Source organism: Xenopus laevis, chromosome 8L (genome assembly GCF_017654675.1).
Source record: "Xenopus laevis strain J_2021 chromosome 8L, Xenopus_laevis_v10.1, whole genome shotgun sequence".
In the NCBI taxonomy this organism is placed as follows: domain Eukaryota; kingdom Metazoa; phylum Chordata; class Amphibia; order Anura; family Pipidae; genus Xenopus; species Xenopus laevis.
This window is the reverse complement of record NC_054385.1, coordinates 21,740,892-21,761,665: the sequence shown is the minus strand read 5'-3', so window position 1 is coordinate 21,761,665 and position 20,774 is coordinate 21,740,892. Positions and strand designations below refer to the sequence as shown.

At 37.6% G+C, this 20,774-nt stretch overlaps 1 pseudogene; it reads right to left on the bottom strand.

Moving 5' to 3' along the window:
- Positions 1 to 3,441: 3,441 nt before the first annotated feature.
- LOC108698873 lies at positions 3,442 to 15,988 on the bottom strand (annotated as a pseudogene).
- Positions 15,989 to 20,774: the final 4,786 nt, after the last annotated feature.

Sequence of the window (20,774 nt, the reverse complement as noted above, 5' to 3'; positions counted from 1 at the left end):
CAACAACATCCAATTAGATATTTATTTTCATGGCATTATGCTTATTGGTTGCTCATGGTTAATAGTACAAATCTTAATTCAAAGCCTCTTGTTTTATGTATCTATACTTCTACATGCCACTTTAAATGCTCTTCGGGTTATGCCTGATTAAGAGCTCAGGAGACCACTCTGAGCAGGTTTACATCAATTAAAGTTGTTGATGTTAAGATCTCTTTTAAAAGGTAGTGTCATTGAAATAAACATGCACCCAAACTGTAGTGTATGTATAAAGTGAAGTGTATGAATAAAGTGGATTATTAATTTCTTATGATAGTTTTTAAGCTTTTGCATGCAAACACTATTTTTCTTCTCGTTCTGGAAGCAACCAGATGGAGCAGTAGGCAAATTCCTGTCAATGACTCATAACATAATTGTAAACTTTTAGGTTGAGAAATATGCAAGCAAATCAATTATTTAGGAACTGATCGTGGTTTTATATAATAATGACATATATTTAACATATTTTGCCATCAGTGCATGCCTTTGGGGTGTTTTAATTCAGAACCAACAACTTTTTGCTATAATTTCACACGTATATAAATCTGCTCCTTAGTACTATTTTGAAGATTGGGAGGTTTACAAAACATTGCTTTATTTATACACCCAGTAGAAAATACAACACTGCAGAACTTGCCCTTTCTTGCCTGAAACATTGTCTGTAATTTTGAACTAATAGATTCACCTTTCACTTTTGCAACAAGGAAGTGCTGCAGCGTTGTATTTTCTACTATGTTAATTTAACTTGGGCAAGGCTTTTCGGACTGCATTGAACCCAACTTTCTACAAGGTGGTTGATGTGCACACACAACTTCTAGAGGACTTATTTATATGCCCAGAACAATTCAAATATATTAGATCCTGCAGAAAACACCAATATAGCAGCCCCAAAATACATAAACCATGGTACCGGAGCACTGCCTATAAGGTTGTCATCACTTAATATTTAAATACTGTAACTATAGAAAGAAAATAAGAGTAATGTCACTAGCCATCAAGTAGTTTATCCTTTAATTAGAAGGATTTAGGTTTGAGGTATTTTTAGCTTTAAAGACACTGTAACTTGCTTCCTGTAGCTTTCTGCTTGTTGTATTATATATTTTGTTTCTTGGTGATATGGCCTGTCTTAATACTTCAGTTAAACAACTTTTTTTTACACGGTTGAATTCTCCTTTAACAAATGGCCTCCTTTTTAAGTCTGCTGTCTTGTTATGATTGGCTAGATGCCATAAAGCATGCTTGATAAAGGGGTTGTCCCCGAAACGTTGCATGCCGCACTAAATACAGTAGATTTAAAGCAAGGGTTTCACCCTGCCAGCATTACCTGTGTGCCAGTGAATATCTATTGAATAACACAGCAGAGCATGACTACACCCAAGGAGTTCCTTGGGGCACGGAGCAGCCCCACAGTCTGGAAAACTCTGGTGTTAATAATTTATTACTGTGTCATTGATTTTCAGAACAACATTAAATTGTGACACTTATTTCACATATACCATGAGGAGGCAACAATTCACATTTGTCTGTGTATATGCCCCCCCCTCCTGTAAGTCTTCTATAGTTTTAAATATTAATGTATTTTATAGAAGGGAGTACATTTACATATGTAATTGAGAGTTGTGTTCAATGTGGACAAAATATTTGTAATTTGTTTGAAGTTTCACAGGCTCATACTTTGGGCCAGATTCAATTCAATGAGAAAAATGTTTATCATGTGAAAAGTCATGGACAAGATTAAATTTGATATGCAATTTAATTCAGAAAACATCTCATGGTTTATCACATGAAAACTCTATTTAAGTCTATGGAAAAAAACTGCAACTGAATTTGGAGAAACGTTTTCTCCCCTTGAATTGAATTTACTCCATACATTTTCACATGATAAACCAGTAAATACATTGTTCTCATTGAATTGAATCTGGCCTTTATATTATCATGCTGACCTCTAGATTGCAAGATGGCATCTTGCATCAGGGATATTCAGTTTGCTGTGCTCTAACTGTTGCTAATCTATTTTAATGTTATATGTAGATCAGCAATGTCAGTACAAATGCAAACTACACATTTTAGATCCAATTACACAGTTACATAGTCAAGTTGGGTTGATAAAAAACAAACTCCATCAATTCCAATCTTTCCAGATGCTTTATATCTCTATAGTTTTCAGTTGGTGTTATATTACCATCATAGTTGTTTGCAATTGGGCTTATAGATTTGACATTCCCATACATTTCAGTTCAAAGTACAGTGTACAAAATAATTTACAATTTATGGGCTAGATTCAATTCAATGAGAAAAGTTATGGACAAGATTTGATTTGACATGCAATTCTATTCAAAAAAACGTATCTCGCCGCTTATCACTTGAAAATTCTATTGAAGTCTATGGAAAAAAAACTGAAACTGAATTTGGAGGAAAGTTTTTTCTCCTCTAATTGAATCTCGTCCATGAGTTTTCACGTGATAAACCAGGAGATAATTTTTTTTCACTGAATTGAATCTGGCCCAATGTGTGATATCAAAGCTTCATGTGCCTGATATTGAAACTGCAAGCTGCATATCCCTATTAAAGTGGTAAAACTTTATGTCACAACTGTAATATACTGTAAGTTATACATGTATGGGACCTATTATACAGAATGCTCAGGACTTGGGGTTTTCCAGTTAAGGGGTCTTTCTGTAATTTGTATCTCCATATAGCTAAAACTTTGATCAAATATTTTCTTTTGTTCACACTCAACTGGATGTTGCATTGTTACCAATTATTATTTATTGTTATTATTGGTTAGCTCTTGCAGGCTACAGTGAACTCCATATTACTGTACCATGGACTGAAAGGAACGACTATGTGGTTGCACCAAAGGAAATTTTCAGGAGGCAAGTAAGTGATGCCTTGAGTAACAAATTAATTCAACCATGAGTTGGATGTCACAGCAAGTGAATTGTTTGCACCATAGAAAATATTTAAGTTGTGCAATAAAACAAGACTGTATATGAACTACTGGATGCAGACTACAACGACTGCATTTTTATATCTATCCCCAAAGATCTCTCCAACATTTTCCATGTTTTTGGAAATGTGTAAAATATTATACAAAGCTCATCTGCCTCTTTGGTTGGAGCAGAAGTTGTATTACATGTTTCTATGTGCTTTCTGAATCAGCTTGGGTCATGTAAATGAGCTCAGTATTTTTCCAATAATTCTCCAATCAAAATGGAACATTTACATGTAGTTCTCTACCTATTAGTAATTGGCATAATATAATTTTGCTTGGCAATGTATTTAATGAGTTGAATCACAACAATAGCTAAACAACCAAAAACTAAAGATATACAGTATGTTCTTAACCGTCTCTTAGAAGCCAAGTCTTCCCAAACACAAAAAAACAAGTTGCAAAATATTTATTCAGAGAGGTACATGGGAATGGGTGGCAAATACAAGGGATATTCACAAGTGAGAAATTTACATTTTGCAAACTTCTCTATCTTCGTTTTAATATGCTTCACTCTTCAGACTCTTTCTGTGAAGGAAAAGAGAAGTATATGATAGATCAAACAAGAATTGGCATGGGACAATAAAGGAATGCAACTTAACAAGAACTGAAGCAACTAGAAACAAATTTTACCTTGCCTCCGACATCACGGCTCTTTGCCCTGAGCTTGTTAACTTGTGACTCTGCAATGTCTGCTCTTTCTTTAGCTTCCTCAAGCTCATGTTGCACCTTTCTGAAGCGGCCCAGGTGAGTGTTGGCTTGTTCCTCCTAGGAGAATGAAAAGGTATAATGTAAGTTACCATGCTTGGTAATTATTCAAACCTTTTAAGGATGGTCTAGAAACAGTTGATTAGAATTAAAGAAGAACTCATTGTAAATATAACAAAATATTGGCATTATTTGTATATAATATGTACTCACAGACTCCTCAGCCTGCCTCTTGTATTCTTTAACCTTAAGCCGCAGTTTGTCCACCAAATCCTGAAGTCTCAAAACATTCTTTCTGTCTTCCTCAGTCTGTAAAAAAATACCACAGGTCAGAATGATCCAATTACTGGTAATAATATATATGATTGTTACCAGTGTCATTTTATGTAACTTTATTGATGTACACACAGTTTATATGGGTTCCATCAAAGGAAGTGCTGTAAAGGTAAGTCTGTAGGATTGACATATGTATGTAATGTACAAAGTGGCAGTAATATTAAATGTTCACTAATGCTAGTAGCTTGGCAAAGGGATCTGGACAAAAGGGTGATCATTTTTACCTCATCGGCTGGCTCCAGGATTGCATGTTCATTTTTCTGGTTGTGAAGTCACCTTAAGCTACGGTTTGGGGCACAGCACCCGAGCCAATTGCCAAACTTGGTGAGTGCAATATAAAGCTGATTTTATTTATGTTGCATATTTTCCATGTATTGTGTCCAAAGGTGATAGACCTGGGGTCTCTACACCCAGGTCACTACCCCCATCAGATAAGCTGCAGTTCTACTTCATTTAGCATCTTAAATTGCAATGCTCAGGGATTTATGGTTCCAAGCTAATATTTGTTTACTGAGTTTTATGTCGTTCGTGGATTAGAGCCAGCTATACATATGTGTTATTTTGAAAATGGTGATGAGGGCAGACTAGATGTACAAAAAATTTTATGCACTTTTCAAAATATGCAGGTTACTTATACCCTTAATTGGACTAAGACTGGTGAATCCTTGATGGTGAAGGATGTACAAAAAATTGCAAATAATTATCTTAACAAGGAAAGCAATGCAAAGGGACAGCAAGATCCTTAGATCCTTATTAAAATAAGTATATACTGTATGCATGGAAGGAAGCATTTTTCCCCTTTAATAAGAAACAAACAATAAGGAACTGGAGGACATATGCAGGATTACTGTGTGGATTGCATTTTCAGCAGTAAACCTGTGTTTGTCTTCCATTTCCTTATTATCAGTTTTCTTTGTCTTTATAGTTGTCAAGGATGGATCACCAGTGTGACTGGTTCTAGGACATATCACCTCCTGTCTCTGGAATAGAACTCTATTGTGTGGTTATTTTCCTGATTCAATTGAACTGACAGATATATTAGATCTCAGGAAAGGAAACCGAAAAAATACAGAATTATTCATATTAATTATTTTTGTACATGTTGATCCAGGGACTGATACAATTGTCTGTTTGGATTTAGGAGGCTTTGTATGGGTTTTCTTCATATTTCTCTAGATCATTAAATTAGGTAGGTTGGGCAAAAGATTTAACTTGATGAACACATATTTTTTGTCTCTGTCAATATCTATATAACTAATAAAAGATTATTTGACCTGGTAAGTAAGTTCCTTCACCCTCCTCTCATATTTACGAACACCTTTCACGGCTTCAACACCACGTTTCTGTTCATTATCCAGTTCATTCTCCAGTTCACGTACCTGTGAGTAACATTAATACATGAATTAGTAAATGTTAGATAATTGCAGATTGATTTATTATCATACCCATAATGTGACACACATACTCTGCTTTCCAGTTTCTGGAGCTGCTTCTTGCCTCCCTTCATAGCCAGCTATTCAGCTTCATCCAGACGGTGCTGCAGGTCCTTTACAGTTTGTTCAAGGTTCTTCTTCATCCTCTCCAAGTGAGCACTAGTATCCTGCTCCTTCTTTAGTTCCTCAGCCATCAAAGCAGCCTTTTTTTTATATATCGAGAGAAAAGAGATTAATAAAAGTGAGCAAACATTGGAGCAGTAGATTGTTCAAAGAGTTTAAATTTAATAAAACATGTACATCAGTGATGGCTTTCTTGGCCTTCTCCTCAGCATTTCTGGCTTCTTGCACAGCTTCCTCAACCTCATTCTGGAGCTGTGAGATGTCACCTTCAAGCTTCTTCTTGCTGCCGATAAGGCTTGTGTTCTAGAATGCAAAATACCTCTGTTAGACAAAAATAAGTTTGTATATCTATGTAATAACAATCTCCGAGTAAAAATGTGTACCTGTGAGTGGAGTAGCTGAACACTTTCACTTGCATCTATAAGCTCTTGTTCTGCAATCTTACGAGATCGCTCTGTTTGTTCCAGAGCAGCCCTGTTTTCTTCAATTTCAGCTTGCTGCAAGTTATTTCTGCGTTCAATCACAGCTACTTGTTCTTTCAGGTCATCCTGTCCCCTTACTGCATCATCCAGCTGGAGCTGAGCATCCTTTTAGGAAAAGAGGGAAGTGAGAATAAAATATCAATGATGTTTTTTGGTGAGATGTCTAGATGATGGTGAAAACAAAAAGGAATCTTAAGGTTACCTTGTACTGAGCCTGCACGTTTCTGAGCTGTTTCTGAGCCTCAGCAGATTGGCGGTTGGCATGGCTAAGCTGAATCTCAAGTTCATTCAAGTCTCCTTCCATCTTTTTCTTTAGTCTCAGTGCATCATTTCTGCTCCTGATTTCAGAGTCCAATGTGCTCTGCAGGGTATCAATTGCTCTCTGGCTGTTTTTCTTTAGCTGTTCAATCTCCTCATCTTTCTCTGCAATCTTACTGTCCACCTCAGATTTTATCTGATTCAATTCAAGTTGGATGCGTAGGATCTTGGCCTCTTCATGTTCGAGAGATCCCTATTTTTTAAAGAAAGGTGTTGAAGAATATCCATGCCCTACTACATATAAATATTTCTCATTTTTGAAACCAAACATATTCTAATGCAAATAGTTCAAGCTACTTATTTAGAGCTCAGTACCTCAGCCTCTTCCAGTGCTGCCTGAAGGTCGCTCTTTTCCTGCTCCACTTGCTTCTTGGCTTTCTCCAATTCATTAATTGATTTTCCAGTTTCACCAATCTGTTCAGTCAGATCTGAAATCTCCTCTATAAAACCAACAGATCTCCAATTAAAAGACAGTTTTTCACTAATCCTTCTTATATTTCATGCAACACCATTGATTTATTGGCTCTTTTACTAAATCTTGCACAAGTGTGCCTATTAATGCTGGGGAACACTGAAGCTACTTCCACCCTAAACTTAGTGGTAATTCCATGGTTCCCACAGTGGATTGCATCAAATAGGAGCATCAGGCATGTGTAAAAAATGTACATACTAATGCCATTTTAACACTGCATAACAAAAGTGTTGTAGTCCACACTCTGAAAATATTAGACACAACGTGCATCTGTTTGGCAAATGCTCGCAGCAAGCACAATTTTGTCAGCTTTGTCAGTTTTGTCACAAACATCAGATGGCACTCCAATGGTAGCCACAATTAGGCTGCAATTTTTAGGAAACACTGTATTGCTGATGATTTGCATGCAAGAGTTGTACTTTAAACTCTGCACTACATTAGTAAGTGACCCTTAAATTTGTGTGAAAATATATACGTACGCTGAAGGTTCTTGTTTTCACGTTTCAGTGTCTCAACGTGCTCCAGGGATTCCTCATAAGCATTCTTTAACTTGAAGATCTCAGTGCTCTGGCTGCGGGCTTCTTTTAGAGTTGCCTCCAATTCAGCTTGTCCTTCCTCATATTTTTGCTTCCATTCTGCCAGGACCTATTGAAATGAACCAATGTCATAAACATCACAACAGATATTAAAAAATGGCATTTCCCAAAGATTTAGAGAAAATATTTATATACCTTATCAAAGTTCCTCTGCTTCTGATCAAGAGCTGCTGCTGCACCATTAGCTCTCTCAACATCAACCATTAAGTCCTCCACTTCAGACTGCAGTCTCCGCTTAGTCTTTTCCAAGGAGGCACACTTGGAGTTCACAGCCTCAACTTGCTCCTCAGCTTCCTGTAAACGCTGAGCAAGCTTCTTCCTGAAAATTCATTGAAATTTTTTTTAGAAAATTCTCTATCTTCATGTTGTTCTGGTTATGATTTAACAACATCTGTGAACCTACTTAGCGTCTTCCAGCTCCTCAGTACGCTGAATGGCATCAGTTTCATATTTGCTCCTCCACTGGGAAACCTCACCATTGGCTTTGGACAGTGTGCACTGGAGCTCTGCCTTGGCTTCCTGTTCCTCCTCATATTGCTCACGGAGCAAGTCACAGTCATGGCGGGCAGATTGGAGAGCATGAGCAAGGGCATTCTTAGCCTGAAAATATAAAACATTGTGAGCAATATGCTAAAATTATTATTACTGATTTCAGGCAGTGTAACTCCTCCTATAAAATTAGGAGATGCTACATATTATTTTAGAATGATCTTTTTTAACAAGTTGTTACCTTTGACTCCTCCTCAAGCTGTCTCTTGAGCTCTTCAATTTGTTGGGTAAATCCCTGCTTTCCTCTAGAGAGCTGAGAGATCAGAGATTCCTTTTCTTCAACCTGACGTGAGAGTTCACCTAGAAGTCACACAAAACAAAAATATAGTTTAATTAAATATGCCACTGATTATAGTATCTGCTTATGATCCATATAATAATTAAACTCCAATTGAATAAGAAAATATTCATGAAAATTTGGTAGGGCATTGTCTAAAGCGATACTGACACGTTTGTATAAAAATCATAGGAACGTGTCAATTTCAAGTAGTTGCTGCACCCCCTAGTTCCCCTCAAAGCTGCCCCTAGCCCCGTTATCATCCATTGACCTGACCCTCTGACACTGCTAAATGATCTGTGCAGTTTCAGTGATGCTTCCATAGGCTAGTTATGAATGAAAACAGGACTTTAGCATATGGAAGGATTGCTCCGCCCCGGCTTTGAGGGGGGGCTTTGAGGGGAACTATTGCGGGAGCAGCAACTACTTGATACTGACACATTTAATTGACTGTTTCGATTTAACATTTGTAACATTTTTACTTTTTAAATGTACTCATTTTATCAATATGTTTTTCTTACTTTATGGTGACCAGTTTAAATGTAGTGCATATTATTTTCAAACCTACCATTCTCAGTCTGGAAGCGAGCCCTTTGGGCAGAGAGATCAATCAGGAGACGCTGTTGCTCATCACTCTTGGACTTAACTTCGCTAATTTGGTCTTCAAGCACCCGGTTCACTTTCTCAAGGTTGGCCTTGAAGGGAAGTGATTTAAATTTAAAGTCAAATCAATTGATATAAATCCTTCAAACCACTTTACTTTAAATATTAATATACTTTACTTTACATTTAATCTTTGTCAATTTTTTTCAAATGTGTATACCTTGGATTTGGAAACATTCTCCAAGTTGCTGGCAACATCATCAATCTCCATCTTAAGCTCACTCTTTTCCTTCTCCAGCTTCTGTTTCACACGCTGCAGGTTATCGATTTGTTCCCCAAGCTCAGCTGTGCTGTCGGCGTGCTTCTTTCGCAAAGCACTAGCTGTTGCTTCATGCTGAAGGGTTGCCTCTTCCAGACCACGTCTCACTTTCTGGAACTCAGCTTCACGTTTCTTGTTCATTTCAATCTGTGCAGATGTTGCACCTCCAGCTTCTTCAAGCCTTTCACTAATTTCCTCAAGTTCTCTGGTAAGATCAGACCTTTGTTTTTAAATCTTTGCACGAGCTGCCCGTTCAGCCTCAATTTCTTCCTCAAGTTCTTCAATGCGAGCCTGAAATTTGAGTAGGGGTTATTGTTTCGGAATGATTATATAGCTCAAAAATGCAATTGCTGTGACTAAAAGTGCTTTACCTGAAGTTCCTTGATCTTTTTCTGTAGCTGAGAAGCCAAAGATTGTTCATCCTCTATTTTTCTTTGGAGCTGGCTAATTTCAAAGTCTTTCCTACAGTTAGATTAGGTATATAGGAATAAGTTATTTTTAACCTACACACTATTTTTGAAAATCATTATTGTCTTTAATGCAAAATCCAAAAGAGTAATACTAACTTTTTGAGTTTTTCATCAGTTTGCTGTTTGTTATTTTCAAGATCCATGACAGTTTCCTGGGACAATTTGAGATCTCCTTCTAGTTTCCTCTTTGCTCTCTCAAGGTCAAGACGAAGTTTCTTCTCTTGTTCCAGGGAACCTTCCAGCTAATTTAATAGTAAAATATTAAGTTTCAAAGTCATGTTTTACAAAAATATCAAGGATAATTGAAACCAGATTTAAACTCACATCATCTACTTGCTGTTCTAGTTTAGTTTTGGCTTTTGTCAAAGAGCTGACTTTGTCTTCTTCAGCTTGAAGGTCATCAAGAGTTTGTTGGTGAGCCTCCTGGAGGGCCTTTTTCTCTTTGGTGAGTTTGGAGATGTTCTCATCTAGAACTGCCATTTCATCAGTAAGGTTCTTTACCTAAGGGTGGTGGTAACATTCAATTAAATAATTTTCCTAAATTACACTATATTCTTGTTTCATTAGAACATGTCTCTTACTTTGTTTTCAGTGGCATGCTTCTCCTTTTCTACTTTGGCCAAAGTAAGTTCAAGATCATCAATATCTTTCTTCAACTCAGAGCATTCATCTTCCAGCTTTCTCTTTTTTGCTGTTAACTCTGCATTGCTTTCTTCCTCATCTTCAAGTCTTTCTGTTAATTCTTTGATTTTAGATTCTAGTTGGATCTTAACTTTGATGAGGCCTTCACATCTTTCCTCAGTATCAGCCAACGTTTCACTTTCCTATTTATATATGAGAAAGATAGCATCATATTTTATGTGTGGCTGAGCATATATAATTACAAAGAAACATTATTTGGAGTTTGATTTTCTTACTGCTTGAACTTGCAGGGATAAATCATTCTTCTCCTGCAACAGAGCAACCATTTTCTCCTCTAGTTCTTTCTTCTTGGATCCTGCCTTGACCAGCGCTTCCTTGGTGCTCTGAAATTCTTCTTTCATGTTTGCCATCTCCTTCTCAGTCTCAGCACTCTTCAGGAGAGGTTTAATCTTGAAGTATAATTTCATCCATGGCCAGTGTTTGACATTCATGAATGACCTGAGATTGTACTGAATGGTATAGATTGCCTCCCTATAAGAAGAAAAGGTAAATAATAACTTAGTCTAATGATCTTTATAATGCGCTGCATTTTTTAAATGCAAAAAGTAGAAAAAATACCTTCTTTCCATCATTTTCTTAAACTCCACTCTCATCAAGAAACCTCTGCATAGAGCTTGTGTACGAGTGATGAGTTGTGCCAACTTTTCATCTCTCATTTCTTCCAGGGTACCCAAGAGACCAGCTTTGAAGAACACCTTTAAACAATACAAATTATGGATTTAAAGAAAATGTTTTTATGTAAGGCATGCTTAAGTGGTAATGTCCAGCATCACCTATAACTATCTAATGCTTTGGAAAAAAGTATTGTACCTTTGGGTGTCCAAATTTATACTGAGTATGATCAACATCAATAGAGCCCAGGAGCTTCTCAGAAGCCTTCTTGCTGTCAATAAACTGCCCATCTGGAATTGCACTGGCATTCAAAACCTTGTAACTAAAAGAAAGCAGAATGTTCAAAACTGGTGAAATATTAGCACATTTCATTCTTATTAACAATGAATGTATTAAATATTCTATACATTGTAAAGCAGTACGGCTGTATACCGTTGTTTGAAGTCACCATAGAGGATTCTGCTTGGGAATCCCTTTCTGCAGATTCTAATCCCCTCCAATACACCGTTACATCTCAGCTGGTGAATGATCAAATGATTTTCCATAATACCTGGAACAGAGTATTTCATAATGTTAACAAATGGATGCTTGTCAGGGAATTCTCTTAATTCATGATATTGTTTGTTTATGAAAAGGTTTTTAAGAAATCTTTACCAGGAGTCTTGCTCTCATTTGGAATCAGACAACGCACAAAGTGGGGATGGGTGCTTCTCAAGTTGGTCATGAGTTTGTTTAAATTTTCCTTAAACACAAATGAAGTGCAGCTTATTTAAAATAAATTGTCTGAAAACAATATCAGTGCATTTTTTAAATGTAAAATAATACAGGAAAACAGGTATGTAGACATAGTCATGAAAAATACTAATATTGTGCATGCACAAAATCTATATTGTTTGGATTCACCTGCACAAAAGAATTGGCCAAATTGCAGACCAAATCTGAATCCTAGATTTCATAATTTGACATTTAGAAAAATAAAACATTTAGCCAGTAGTTATTTTTTCATACTGATCTTTACACTCATGTTATTTTAAAAGTTTGGATTTGTTTCAGCTAAATACATGGATGGATCCAGCAAATTCAAATTCTGCAAAATGTCTGGGATTCAGCCAATTCTAGAATTGAATCCTCGATTTGGTGCATTCCTAAACAATATATTAATGGAATATACTCATTGCAAAGTTAAAAATGAAATTCTTTAATTACTATCCAGCATCTAAAAATTGTACTAACCCTGAAGAGAGCAGATACAGTCTGGAAAGAGGAGCCCTTCTTCTTCTTTCCACCCTTGCCACCAGCATCAGCTGCAATAAATAAATGTGTATCAAAGAAGCAGCACTAGAAATGTACACATTATAAAGTTTTAGCAGAATAATTGGCATTATTACCATCGGCTGGAGTAGAGGAAGGACAGCAATTTAACTGAAGACTTCTGGTAGAGCTGAATGACAGACTCATTCAGTGGATCCTTATTCTTGTCAAGCCAGCCAGAGACGTTGTAATCCACAGTACCAGCATAATGCACCAATGAGAAGTGAGCTTCAGCCTTTCCTTTGCCAGGCTTGGGCTTTTCAAAGTTCTTGCGTTTGCCTAAATGTTGCTCATAGAGCTTGTTCTTGAAGGAGGTGTCAGAAGCCTTGGGGAACATGCACTCCTCTTCAAGGATGGAGAAGATACCCATGGGCTAGAATAAATGTACAAAGTGTGTAAGCCCAAAAGAATTATTAATTAGGTACTTGAATAAGTGGGCTGAAAATAAGTTAACCAACCTTTTCAATAAGCTCAATGCAGGCAGCCAGATCCATACCAAAGTCAATGAACTCCCAGTCAATGCCTTCCTTCTTGTATTCTTCCTGTTCCAGGACGAACATGTGGTGGTTGAAAAACTGCTGTAACTTTTCATTGGTGAAATTGATGCAGAGCTGCTCCAAGCTGTTGAACTGTAAGTGACAACAAATAGTTAGATAGAACCGATATTACCCTTTTAAAAGAATCAGAATGGAAAATAACAAATTTAATAAACCCACATCAAAGATTTCGAACCCAGCAATATCCAGCACACCAATGAAGTACTGTCTTGGTTGTTTGGTATCCAGCTGTTGGTTGATACGTGTGACCATCCACAAGAACAGTTTCTCATACACAGACTTGCAGAGGGCACCAACAGAGTTATTGACCTAAAAGAAGAGAATATTCATTAGATTCTGAACTATAAAGAGATCAAGGCCAGTATCAATGAAGATGTTAGATTACCTGTGGGACAGTCTGGCCCTTGGTGACAAATTCATTACCAACTTTGACCCTTGGGTAACACAATGCCTTGAGCAAATCAGCAGAATTCAGGCCCATCAAATAAGCAATTTTGTCAGCATCTGAAAATGATAACAAATTCATATTATATTAGTGTATTGGCTTCTTAAGAGAAATTGATTTCAACTAAAGATCTAGAAAGTAAGACTAACCCTCTGTACCATCAGGCTCAGCCTGCTCCTCTCTTTGCTTTTGTTTAAATTTCATGTTGCTGTGGTGCATGACTGCGCCTGTCAGTTTGTAGATACCAACCTTTTCATCTGGATTGAAACCCAGGATGTCAATGGCACTCTGCAAGTGAAACATTGTGTGAGGCCAAGCTGAAAGTTAACATGTACACAATACTCCCTGCTCATAAATTATTTGCATTTCTTACATCGGTGGCCATCAGCTCTTCATTATCATCGATACTCTTCACAACGATCTCACCCTGGCTGATGAATGGGAAGTCATATGGGTTGGTTGTGATTAGACACATTTCTAGATAGGAAAGGAAAACCAATTATTCAACAGGATACATTTGTCTCAAAGGTCCAAATACATACTTTCTGTGGAAACCTTATTAAGAAGTAAATTCTAATTACCAACAATCTCTGGTTTCTTGTTTGTCATCATCTGATAGAAGATGTGATAACTTCTCTCAGCTGATAGCTGGAATGTAACTCTGGATTTTTCTAGCAGATCTACAGATACATAAATTGAAAATTAACTTAATATAAACACAAGATAGAACTTGGAGGACAGACAAAGAAATCATATCTTACATGTTTCAATATCAGCTGATGACAGTTTTCCTGTGGTACCAAAGTGGATTCTGATAAATTTACCCTAAAGGTTATTAGTAAAGGTTAGTATTTGTTAAAAAGAATTATAAATATGCTCTAATGCTGCTGAAGTACTTACAAAGCGTGAAGAGTTGTCATTTCTCACAGTCTTGGCATTACCAAAAGCTTCCAGCAGAGGGTTGGCTTGAATAATTTGATCTTCAAGAGTCCCCTAGAACCAGAATGAAATTAAGATTTCTTAATTTTACTAGTGATTATAGAACTAATTAATAAATGGCAATAGAAATAAAACCACAATTGCCTTGTCTGGTCCTTGACCATTGACAGCCAGTGGCTCAACCTTGCTGCTTTGAGTGGGGGTTCTAAGTTTAATTATAACCTGGGCAGTATCTGTATGGCATTTGGATGTTTTTCTTGTATCTGGGCAAGGTTTGTTTAGTTACTCTGATTTACGTCCCCGCTTCATAACCATGCAGGTAGGCTGACTTGATTTGAATTAGTTGGGACATATATGAATGAAGAGCAATCTCTGGAAAGAACTGTGTAAAATGTAAATGCTATAAAGTAAAACAATGATCAAATACCTGCAAGCTGTTGCTGAGTTCCTTCTTCTTTCCTGAATCTCCAATAGCTGCAATTGTTGCAAAGTACTGGATGACACGCTTGGTGTTCACAGTCTTTCCTGCACCAGATTCTCCACTGTGGGTAAGAGATAAAATAGCAACCATTTTATGAACAAAATGCTCAAAAATATTCTAAATGGCATTAAAATATATTTAATCGTAGCATTACTTACGTAATCAGGACAGACTGATTTTCACGATCTGTAAAAAAAAAAAATGCATCTTAGTTATATATCTCTAATTTATAGGGGGGGCATATGATAAGCTTTGTAGATCTGCAAGACCATGAGAGACACATGATGACTACTGAAGTTGCACAATAAAGAATAAAATATATATAGATAAGGGGATACTGTTACCTGTTAACATGGCCTGGTAGGCATTATCAGAGATGGAGAAGATGTGAGGTGGGGCTTCCACACGCTTCTTTCCTCTGTAGCCAGCAACAACCTCTGGGTTGTACACTGGCAGCCACTTGTAGGGGTTCACAGTGACACAGAATAGACCAGAATAGGTCTGCAATGAGAAGCATAGATATTAAACTTGTGAAATTCTACAGTATGTTTGATCCAGTGTAAGTAAGTTTTTTATCAGGAACATATAAGCAGAGTGCAAATATCTCTATATTTATTTTAGGGCCACACTTTAAAGGGAGCTATTAATGTGCTTTTCTAAGGCTTTTGATGCCAGGGAGGTTTAGTCAGAATGATCTATAGGGGGAAAGAGCCGTGACTTCCTTAGAGTTCAAGCTTATTATCTCTTAAATATGAAAATCTTAAATTAAATAGTCTCCAGTGTTTCTAACTTACGTAGATCATCCATGCTGCATAACGCTCTTTGAGATTGTACAGCACAGAGGCCTCATTCAGGTGAGTCATCATGGCCATGTCTTCAATTTTGTCGTACTTTGGTGGATTTTGGGGGTAAATTTGGTTCTCTTTAACGGTTACATTCTGGAAAAAAAGGAGACATGATTCATGCGTGGAGGTTCTTGTTATGACTAATAATTAGGTTTTATAAACAATGCAGTGTAACACTTACATTTCCAGCATCAGTTTTCACTGTGACCTTGCCATCTTCTCGAGCTGTAACCAAACCTTTCAGGTAAAGCTCCTTTGCATCATCTACAAATACTGTGTTCTTAGCATCAAAAGGCTTGCTCTGGGCTTCAATTCGTTCCTTCTCACTTTTGCGGAGAAATTGTGCGGCCGGGCCAAAAATAGCCATCTCAGCGTCACCCATGATTGCTGCTTGTTACTGTGAGAAAGTAATTGTTACCTCGTAAATCACTGTGCTGTGAAGTTACATTATATATCTTTAGCTATAGTATGGGTACAGTGTTATTAGCAGTATGAAACAAGTGGTAGGAAGGTATTTTAATTGATTTTCTTAGTTCTTGTTCTGTTTCTCTTGCTTTTCTTAATTCTCTTGCTATAGTTCATTCCTGCTCAGTAGTTTATTTAAAGAAAATGCTTCCCTTTAGCAGACAGCAGCTAGCTTATTACTACAATAGCTGGAGGGGTGAAAATTGCTGATTTATAGTGGAATATAATAATATTATTTCACTTCACAAATATATTCAACAATCTACATTACAAAGTGCAGCCCACTAGTAAGACTGGTCTGCACAAAACGTATTGTATACATTCATTAAATCTGTTTGTGACTGTAACATCATGGTCAATTACTCCTCTAATGCTCTCATGCATACAGATACAAGTTATTTCACCATCACACACAACAGCTTTTGGATGAATTTGTAGACACAAACACAATTCATTCCTTGAATGGGTAGAGTGCTTACTCAAAGGAATTTTTGTGCATACAAGAGTTTGGAGGAAACACTGGTCATGGTAGAGTATAAAATATTCTAGTTACAATAGCACATGAGTGTTGGTATGGTGTATATTTGCAATGAAGATGTTGAGGTACTACAATAAGCCAGTGCTGTTTCTGTCATGTGGTCCCTTCTTTAATACAAGTGGGGGGGGGGCATTGCATTTCCACATACCTTTTATCTTTTAGCACAGTTGAGGATGAAAATATGAAGGCAGTACCCCTGTAAAAGAAAGTACATTTAGTGTTAATTTCTGAATTTAACATTCTAAAGCATATGTAAACAATGATCCCATGAATGGCCTTTTCCCCCCAAAGTACCTATAATGGTTATCCTTTTGAAAGTGAGCCTTAAGAATTCAAAGAACTTGGATCCCAGCTGACTTCACAAAAGATCCTTTAATGTTGGTTTATGCTAGGTAACCCTGCCATTGTCGAAGTGACTCCATGTTACTTGCATAATGGCTCATATGTTACCTGCACCCTCTTATCATTTGATTTAGGTTACATAATAAAATGATCTCCATAGTGCAGACTACTAACATTCTGTAGATATAACAATTAAAATGATTCTACATTTTTTCTATTCTGTTAGCATTTTCTAATTCATTTCCGTATCCAAAGAAATTTGCTATTGCTCCAGTTAAAAGCCTCATAAATATGAGCTAACTGCATCTGTTGCCTGCATCAGAATGATCCCCTAGCCTTTGAAATCAGTGCTTGTACGCAGTACTCACCCAGCAAATGAGACGTAGCCACGTGAAGAAGGCAGCAAGGCTTATATATACACATGTGTCTCTGCTCAGCTTTCTCCAGCTAAGGAAGATATCTCAACATTACCATAACTGTTCACCCTAACCTGAAGCTGTCTGTTGATCAAAAGTAAAAATAACTCACATACATTAGTAAAGCAACAAACAGGCTTGGGATACTCAAAGACATTGAAACCAACTCACTACACATTCTTCCTGCAACGAAAGGTTAAATTGGAAATTGATGTTAAATACATTATATGTAGTATGTAGACAGGAAACTAATGAAACTCTTTTTTTTAATAACTGTATATTGTGAATATACACACACATACAATAGAGGTCATTTGCGTTTGCAAGCGCAGGCAGGGCTGGAACTAGTGGTAGGCAGAAGAGGCACGTTCCTAGGGTTCCTAGGTAAGTTATAGGGGTGTCGAACATGTACCTCTTCTCCATGGCTGTCCCTTATGCCTGAAGGTCTGATGCACAGAACTCCTGCCTCCACATCCTGGTGCGCATTATTTGAAGAGACCGAGTGTGCACTAGTGAGCGCTGGCACAGGTTGAGGGTGGCATGGTGAAAATGCTCTGTCTGGGGCACACAAATGACTTGGCCCAGCCAAGCCAGTGCAGGTTCCTACTTTCGCTTTTCCCTCAGTGATTAGTATGTGTTTTACACTTTCGTTAAATTGTGATCTTCTCACTTCCTTATAGTTGCATTTGATGCTGCTCAGACCTCAGTGCCACTGTGTCTATTGACGCATGCAAACCCAGGAGCTACTGCCACCACCTGACCATGCTCCACGTTCACCATGTCCGTGCTCCATGTTCATGACCATGTTCCAGGGTTCACTTCACGCCCTGCATCAATAAGTGCAACCCACTTGTGCCTTAGGAATCTCGCAAAAACGTTGCACGTACTTAGCGAATATCAGAAATTATGTCAGGCTGACCTCAAAAATATTCAATGCAACTGCACCCTATTGGCAAGGCTGGTGCAGTTGGGTCTATTTTGGTGAATCCAATGCAATTGTGGTAGATGCAGCACAGCTGTGCCAAGTGAATCACCTGGTTTTGCCCAGTCTCTATAATACTGGGGGGAAAACAGTATTTTTTACAGTATTGGGACGATTTACCAACATTCAGATATTCTTTTCTTTTACAAATCATATTTTTTTCTCGAAAAATGTGTTTGTTGTATGTCTCTAAAGCTCTAAAAATCTGTGATTTATCAAATATAAAAATCACAAAAAATTTCAATATATACATAGGGGTATATTTATCAAAGAGTGAAGTTAAGTTCCGCCACTAGAGTGAAATTCCGCCACTCTCCATTCATTTCTATGGGAATTTTTATAGGCGTATTTATCAAAGGGTGAACTTTCACTTTCACCCATTGATAAATACGCCTTTCAAAATCCCATAGAAATTAATTGAGAGAATTTCACTCTAGTGGCGGAACTTCACTCTTTGATAAATTTACCCCATAGATCCCATAGTCAATGGGAACTGCGCTGATCTATCTGACCTTTTCTTTAGCCTTTCAGGATTTTACAGGTTTTTGGATTTTTCACTAGTACCGTATATACTCGCGTATAAGCCGAGTTTTTCAGCACACAAAATGTGCTGAAAAAGTCTACCTCGGCTTATACTCGAGTCAATGACGAATGGCTGCGCTTCAGAAGAACATACGCTCCTGCGTGCGCACACCATTCACTTCCTACCCACCCGCATCTCCCCGGCACCTCCCGCTCACTCACAGTGACGTCATCAGAGGCGACAGGCGTAGTTCCTCCTACTGCAGGCCCCCACCTCCGCAGTCCTGCAGCGCCTGCGGGAACTCTAGAGATGCGCTGTGGCCAAGTAACTGCGCAGGCTGGTGCACAAAGCAAAAAAACATAATTTCTACGAGCTACAGGCAGCAGAGCATTACCGTGAGTTCTAACATGGAGCTGGAGCATTGCGTGCGTTTGTTGGTGTGCTTGGTGTTCGGTCTGGCCACAGCAGCGGACACAGGTGAGAGCATTTGTAGGAAATCTTCCTTTCATGTAGCGGACTGCATCAGTACATTCTTTCTGTAGCCTTTCAGCGGTGCTTAAACTGCAGGTTCGAGTATTGAGCAACCTGTACTTCATTCTGCTTTTAAAGTTTCTCAAGTGCAGAGGAATTCTGGGAGTTGTAGTTCTACACAGAAGGAAGCAACATCTTCTGGGGCTTATAGTATGAGAGGGATTGCTAATGCTAGGAAAGCCTACAGCAAACGTACAGAGCTCATGGCAGGCAAACTCCTGATCACTTTCACCTGTACCCATAATGCTTTGCATTGTGTTGGAGTTCATTTGGCAGCCATGGCTATAGGAATGCCCCATCTCATGGGAAATAACCCATTAACAGCCTCCCTTCTGTACATATACTCTCTCATGGGTTGCTGGGGATATTTTCAGAGTAATGAGAGTCTGGATAAATGGCCTGCCATAACCCTTTAACAGCCACAGCAGTAAGCCAGTGTTACTGGGACTGACTGGGTCTCTGTGCAGCTTAGCATGCATGATTCTCACTTGGGGACAAAATATCAATGTAGATATCTTTTTAGTGAAAGGTGTTGCTCAACTTTGAGTTAACTTTTTGTATGATGTAGAGAGTGATGTTCTGAGACCGTTTGCAATTGGTTTTCATGTTTTATTATTGGCAGTTTTAAAATTTATGTTTCAGCAGCTCTCCAGTTTGGAATTTCAGCAGCTATCTTGTTGCTAGGGTCCAAATTACCTTAGCAACTAGGGAGCGGTTTAATTGAGTGTAAGCCAAAATGTGTTGAAAAAGTCTACCTCGGCTTATACTCGAGTCAATATGTTTTACAAGTTTTTGTAGGTAAAATTAGGTACCTCGGCTTATACTCGGGTCGGCTTATACACGAGTATATACGGTAATTATTTAAAAACTGATTTTTTTTAGAGGTTTTTATATTTTAGTGCATTGTTAATTTTTTTTTCAGTTTGTACTTTTTATATTCAGATCTTTAAATAAGTTTCATGGCATTCATGGTTTTAGAAAATGAGTTTTGGAAAATGTGTTTAATTGTGGTTTTGACTCTAATACAACTAAAATTTGACCCTTAATAAATGTGCCTCAGTTTACTTCATGGGGATATGTGTTGCATTAGTCAATATAAAAATATTTGTGTCTTTAGCTTTTATTGTAATCTCATTATTAATGCATTTTTTTTCATGAGGTGCTTTGGATAGTTACATAGTTAAATTGGGTTGAAAAAAGACAAAGTCCATCAAGTTAGACCCCTCCAAATGAAAACCCAGCATCCATACACACACCCCTCCCTACTTTTAATTAAATTCTATATACCCATACCTATACTGACTATAGAGCTTAGTATCAGAATAGCCTTTGATATTATGTCTGTCCAAAAAATCATCTAAGCCATTCTTA